The 7,623-nt window shown below is 34.9% G+C and overlaps 1 long non-coding RNA gene across 1 annotated transcript in view; it reads right to left on the bottom strand.

Annotated features, from left to right (window-relative positions):
* Positions 1-7,623, bottom strand: part of LOC137653495 (uncharacterized) — a 551,696-nt gene that overhangs the window by 383,367 nt on the left and 160,706 nt on the right. The gene's annotated exons all lie outside the window — the stretch shown is intronic.

The raw sequence follows: 7,623 nt of genomic DNA, 5'->3' as shown, positions 1-7,623 counted from the left end.
CTAGATTGTTCCTCCACAGATGTTCCAAAAGTTTTAAATTTGCTCTTTTTTTCCTTTTGATTGTTCCTCTACAGGAGTATCGAAAGTGTTTTCTGTTTTTTTTTCAAGATTTTGTTCCTCAACAGATGTTCCGCAAGTTTACTTTGTTCGTTTTGTTCTCTAAATTATTCTTCCACAAATGTTCATTAAGTGTTTCAATTCTTGATTTTGTTCCCTAGCTTATTCCTCTTCAGATATTCGGAAAGTGTCGCCTTTGTTCATTTTATTCTCTAGATTGTTTCTCTAAAATGTTCCACAAGTGTCTTTATGCTCTTTTCGTTCCCTATCTCGTTTCTCTAGAGATATTAAGCAAACGGTTCCTTTTCTCTCCTTGTTCTCAATTAAGTTTCTTGGTACATTGTTCAATAGTCTGCTCATCAACAAAAGTGTCATTTGCTCTCATAATTCCAAGGTTTCTATCAACATAAGGTTTGATTGCTCCCTCATAAACTTGTTAACATAAAACTAATTTAAATTAACATATACTCTCTTCCGACTCTCCCCTCAACCTTTTACGTTTTTAGGTATCAAAATCATTTTTTTTCGATCTTGATACATCAATTAAAAAAAAAATGCACACCTTTAAAGCTCACTACTCTTGGCCTGTAATCTATACTCCAAATAAAAAAATGCCAAAATGAAAGGACCTCATATCAGAGTTTTATAAACTTAAAAAAGGAACACAGCTACTAGTATTTACTATGATATATTTGATTTTAATACCAGACCTAGGAAAACAGTTTTAAGTTTATCAATATTCGTGAACATAAGATAAGAGACATTTTACCATTATTTAATAAGACAGTCTTCTAAAAGGATTGTCAAACTAATAAAAGAAATCCAAAGGAACCCTAATAAAATAACCTCAGGCCAATATTTAAAAATGCAATATAAGAACCACCTGGACCATGCATCTACCCGTACATTATGTTGGCAAGGTTTACCAGCGTTATGCTATGCAGCATCCTGTTAACAAATAGAGAACATCCTACTCTTACGTTGCCCTGTGGACACACTGTGTCATGCTGCACTGTCATGTCACAGTAAATCAAGAAGACTATTCATATCGACGTGCTTCTGATGCATTATGCAATATAGTGTTTGGTTTTTTTTTCCCTCTTTTTTTTTCTTTTGCACTGGATGATGCGCCATCTGCAAGTACAAGTCCAAAATACTCTAGGGAGAAAAAATTCCTGATGGGCAGTGTGGAGATCTGAATGTATTGGGCTGTTTAGCAATGCACTTTGCTTTTAAAAGAAATGAGCCCTGGAAATAACATCACGGTATGCAATTGTCTACAAATGCTATGAATAGTGGACATACTTACGCAACAGCTACCCACTGAACATGAGCTAGTCTTAAAAAACTTTCATTGCAGGAGAGTAAATGGTCAACTGATTCATACTATGGATTTCTGAACTTGGTTCTACTCTCTTATTTTTTGCATATTGAACGAAGGCTGGAGATGTGATGTGCCTCATTTGCACTTCTATAATATTCCTTTCCTAGAAGAGAGTGCATGCTGTATTATCTAGCAGTGCTTGAAGTGCAATGCAAAATTCAGTGCTTTTTCTTAATCTGCAATTTTAAAATATTCCCTCATTCGAATAATACATTACCTGCGGATAAGGAATATGCTATGCTAAGTTATAAAGTTTCTCCACTGAAAGTTTATCAAGTTCTTGCAGTTCCGTACCCAACGCTCTCACCGGACGAGATATTTCACTATAATTGCCTTTTAGATGGCGACGTTTAACTGTGAGATAATATACGTTATAATTTCGTTAACGGCCGCGCAAATCAGACAAGTCACTCCGCTGGAAACCTCTTCATTGTAGCGATGCTGCTGTGTCCATTACTGCTGAAGTCATTAATAAAACACGTCCCGCCGGTCGTGACGCTTCAAAATTATAAACAAGTTGTTCCAGGGGATCGAGTGGGAGGGGAGGGGGAGAGGGAGATGAAGGGTATTTGGTTCAGCCACCATCACTTGAGGGGTAAATACGCGCATACGTTCTTTCCATAAAAAAAACCTGCACACACAAGTGTATGCTGTATATATACATACACACACGATATATATATATATATATATATATGTGTGTGTGTGTGTGTGTGCGCGCGCGTCTATTTATGTGCGTGTGTGTATTCATGTATGTAAGACTATACCTAAATCTCTCTCTCTCTCTCTCTCTCTCTCTCTCTCTCTCTCTATATATATATATATATATACACATATACACACATATATATATACATACACACATATATATATATACATACACACACACACACACACATATATATATATATATATATTATATATATATACATATATACAAACACATACATATATATATATACATACATACATATATATTATATATATATACACACACAAACACACACACACACACACATATATATATATATATATATATACACACACAGGGAGAGAGAGAGAGAGAGAGAGAAGGCGAACGAAAGCAAAAACTCCAGCTATTTGAATTAGATCTATCTTTGGGAAATCATCTATTCCGCCATCAGGGCTGAAAATTCTAAATATAAACAAGATGATACGCATTGACTGATAAAATATTCAAATTTAAATCTATATGACAAAACACCATGTAATTCATAAACAAACGAAAATACATGTTTTACATCACACACAAAAAAGAGGCAATAAAAATATATAATTATTATTATTATTATCATTATTATTATCATTATTATTATCACTGGCTAAGCTACAACCCTAGTTAGAAAAGCAGGATGCTATAAGAGCAAGGGCTCCAACTAAGAAAAATAGCTCAGTGATGAAAGGAAATAAGGATATAAATACACTATATGAGAAGTAATGACCAATTAGAATAAAATATTCTCAGAACAGTAACAACATTAAAACGGACTTGAAATCCATAAAATCATATACATAGAACACACAAATAAATTCACCTGAAGAAATTAAGTTTGCGAATTCACCAGTAGATCATGTTTTTTTTTTTAGTTAAATGTCACATCATATTGAAATATTTCAATACATAGCATTAAATAAAAAGTACAGCCTTTATGACAAAGAAATAATACTAAAACATCATCATCATCGTCATATACATATACATATATATATATATATATATATATATATACTGAATATATATATATGTATATGAATATGTATATATATATAATACATATATATATAATATATATATAAATATATATATATATATATATATATATTATAGGTATATATATGTATATGTATATATATAAATACATATATATATATATATATATATATGACTACTCCCTCTCTCCCCTGCCCAAGGTCGGACAGAGGGAAAGGGAGAAGTCACACCCTGGTGAGAGGTAAACTCGGAAACCAGAACTCCCGCGTTGTAGTTAGGAATGCGGGATGGGGTAGGAAGGGTTGAATTTGTGCGTGTGTGTACATCTATCTAAATATTTAGCAATTATTTTGACGGGTCGCATATAATAATAATAATAATAATAATAATAATAATAATAATAATAACAACAACAATTTGGGGTACATCATTCTTCGAGTTTTAAAATGCAATATCTTTCAGTACACAAAGTTATAATTAAGGACACGGCGTATCTCCGTTCAGTATCATCAATCATGTATCACCATTAATACACAATTTATTCTTCTCATCAGACACTCAGTCTTATCATGACGCTTTTGCAAGCAAGTCACCATCATCATCATCATTCTGAACCTGCAAAACAACTTGTGAAGTTTATCCTGCCATTAAAATATTTCAGGATCCCTGATATTCCTATATAATATTGGTGTTCACGGAGAAATATATATATATATATATATATATATATATATATAAATATATATATATATATATATATACACTCACACACATATATATACACATATATACAATTTATATAAATATAAATATAAATATATATATACATATAATTATAATTAATGACGAGAATGAGAGCCAGGGAGGTGATCTAAACTAAACAAATCTTATATAAATATGAAAGAGAGAGAGAGAGAGAGAGAGAGAGAGAGAGAGAGAGAGAGAGAGAGACCTCTAGTCACAAAATTAAATATTTAGGAAATCGAAGCACGAAAACACGTAATATTCACTTCAATTATACATAAGCCAAAACAAGACCACAAGAGCGATTGCGAAGATAATCATGATATTAATACCAAAACAGCGTTAACTACACACAATGCCAGTTAACGATAAACAAAGCAATGAAAACTTCCATCGCGTTTAACCGTCAAGAGGTTAGTTACGCTGGATTTAAAAGGGAGGATATCAAGTCTGGCTCTAATGAACGCATGCACCAGAATCAAAAGTTAATTGCTTCGCGTCCTGTTCTTCAACATTTTACTGTTGGATAAATCAAGTCTTTAGGGGAAGACGCTGAAGGAAAAGGTTAACAAATCTGATTAAAGGATATTTCCCCTGAAGCTTTATAAGACGAATCTCTACGGAAAAAAACGTTAATGATCACCTAAGTAAATAGCTTGTTATATTATCAAAATCGCCGTGTATATGAAAGTACCATAAATGTACAATATTTTATTCATTCGATGATAGTTTTGAAAAAATAGAACTGTCCACTTTTTCTGAGAAAAGTGGGCTAATGCTAAGTGAAAGAAGAAAGCTGGGTGCCAGTATGAACTTATGCTTCAGAAACTTGGAGCCTTACTAAAGCCTTAGAGCATAAGTTAGTGACAACCCAAAGAGCTATGGAAAAAAATAATGATGGGAATAACATTAAGAGACAGAAGAAGAGCAACATGGATACGAAATCAAACTAAAGTAGAGGATATTCTAAATACAAGTAAAATAAGAAATGGAAATGGGCAGGACATATATTGAGAATGACAGATATATGGACAAAAAGAATAACAGAATGGGTCCCTACAGATCACAAAAGAAGCAGGGGACGCAAGAGAAGACGATGAATTGACGAGCTGAGAAAATTTACACGAGGTTATAGTCTGGAATAGAAAGGCCACAAACAAATGAGAGTGGAAGGACATGTTTGAGGCCTTTCTCATGCAATGGATTATCAACGGCTGATAATGATGATCTTTGCAAAAGTCTTTTAAAACAACACAGACATAATACAAAACAAATTACCTATACATATGCTTATATAAATATACTGTACATACAAAGTGTGGGAAAGTATGTGAACCCTCAAGTGTGCACAAGGTCTTCCTATAACTGACAGAAGAAAACTGAACATGTGCTTTTCAATAGCATTAATCAGGGTTTAAGGCGCCTCTCTCTCTCTCTCTCTCTCTCTCTCTCTCTCTCTCTCTCTGTTGATGAATGACTTCAAGCAGCGGGTTCAGAAGCCCCGGCATTAATTACGAAGACTCACAGGGGGTCAAAGAAGCGTTCAAGACGGCCTCGGTAAACCATTATCTGTGACACCCACAAGATTAGAGTTAGTTGGAAGCGCCAATTGATGAAGAGACTCCAGGCGCTGCATAATAACAATTATGTTTAATTATAACGATGTGTTTCTCTTTGAAAGGAAGGGGGTTATATTTGTAAGCTGAACTTGCGTTAAATCTATGTGGCAGATAATAGTCAAATAAAATATACAAAACTACAGCAATCATAATAAAATGTTTGGTATTGTTTACGCTAAACTGACGAGCCAACATAGGTCAATGGCGGAGGAAATAAATGTCCAAATTTAAAACAATTTATGTTTTTTCTTAAACTGTTTTATAGTCCATTATCTAAAGTAATTAATTACGACTGAAAAACACACTTCAAGATTATGAAAGCTTAAAATATGAATGTATTTTATATCTGTCATTACCAATACTGGCCATATCAACAGTAAAATAAAAAATGCTATTATATATTGACTTAGCGCTCAATACACAAATGTCCATATATTGTCAAGTGGGAATAAAATTAATTACTTGTCAAAGTAAAAAGCGGCACTTCTGAGACTTTCACCCCCACCCCCCAAAAAAACAAACAAAACCCTCACCGCTCAATCCAAACAACAATCAAGGAACTGTGGAATGTGAACCCAACTATATCAAGAAACACCTCTCAGGTAAAATAGCCAAAACCAATATCAATTTGAATTAAATGCAATAGACTCCTAAATGTTTAAAAGGATACTCATGAAAGATAGAAGCAAGGCACAAGACAATGCCCTAGAGACTGACCATATAACATATTATCAGCGCCCAAGCCCCGTTTAAAGATTTAAAGGCCACTCATGAATGGCAGGGGCATGGGATATTGATATTGCCCTATCGAGTAAGAAAATGCCCTAGAGACTGACCATATATATATGATCAGCGCCCAAGTCCCCTCTCCACCCAAGTTAGGACCAAGGAGGGCCAGGCAATGGCTGCTGATGACTCAGCAGATAGACCTATAGGCTCCCCCCCCACCCATCCTAAGCTTACAAGGACGGTGAGGCTGCAGCGACCAAAGAAACTAACGAGTTTTAGCGGGACTCGACCCTCAGTCTGGTGTACACCAATCAGGGACGTTACCGCATCGGCCACCACTACCCAACAAGCTAGAACCTAAGAGGGCCAGGCAATGGTTACTGGTGACTCAGCAGGTAGACTTATAGGTTCCCTCAAACCACCATCCCTACCTCACAAGGATGGTGGAGTTGCAGACACTACTAGAAACTATCAAGCTTGAATGGGTTCCGAACTCCCACCCAACAGATTACCAGGCAGGTATGTTTCCAATCCGCTCCCACAACTTAGAATAAAATTATGAAATACTTTAAAATATTTACTTAATAACCACATTCATCGGAGGTTGTGTTATTCCCTAGTTATAGAAAAAGAAAAAGAAAAACATTCTCTACTCGAAAAGTAAAAAGTTGATGGATCACGCGCCCGCTATTTTCTATTATTGCATTTTCCATCCATCTATCCACATCCGGCATAGAGTGGTGCTGTTCCATTAATCACTAATACCTAAACTACTATGTTGGCACGTTCATAAATCTTCCAAAATGAAAATAAAAGGAAATATAAAAATTTTTATATTTATTGTAAAACCAAAATTTTAGTCCTACAAAACTGAAATTTTTCGAACCCGTATTCTTTTTATCATTCGCAGATATTAGAATATCCACTAATATGAAAAAAAAAACATCGAATACAAAACGTGAAAAGAGCGAGACCAAGGTTTCTGCATTGAAAGAGAGGCGATAGAAAAGTTTGTAAATCTAAAATATCCACTACATAATAAAGAGGAAGTGTCTGGCTTAGTGGTATTGCCACACGTATAACTACTCAATCTCTCCCCGTCCCTTGGGGTAGGGGGAAAGGGGAAGAGGGAGTAGTCATACCCTTGTGAGAGGGGATTCCCGAGGAAAGGAGGAGGGGATGAAAAGGGTTGAACCTGCGTGTGTATTCGTGTGTGCATATCCATTTCAATATTTAGCCGTTATTTTTGACGGGTCACGTACACTAGCAAGCGTATAGTTTTGAATAGGACACAGAACCAGTCAAAACTTCTTGAGCCATTATAGAAAGACAAAGAATTCAAAGACCCTCATTTAATT

This window comes from Palaemon carinicauda, chromosome 14 (genome assembly GCF_036898095.1).
Source record: "Palaemon carinicauda isolate YSFRI2023 chromosome 14, ASM3689809v2, whole genome shotgun sequence".
NCBI classification, from domain to species: Eukaryota; Metazoa; Arthropoda; class Malacostraca; order Decapoda; family Palaemonidae; genus Palaemon; species Palaemon carinicauda.
The sequence above is the reverse complement of the archived record's forward strand: the minus strand, read 5'-3'. Positions and strand labels throughout refer to the sequence as shown.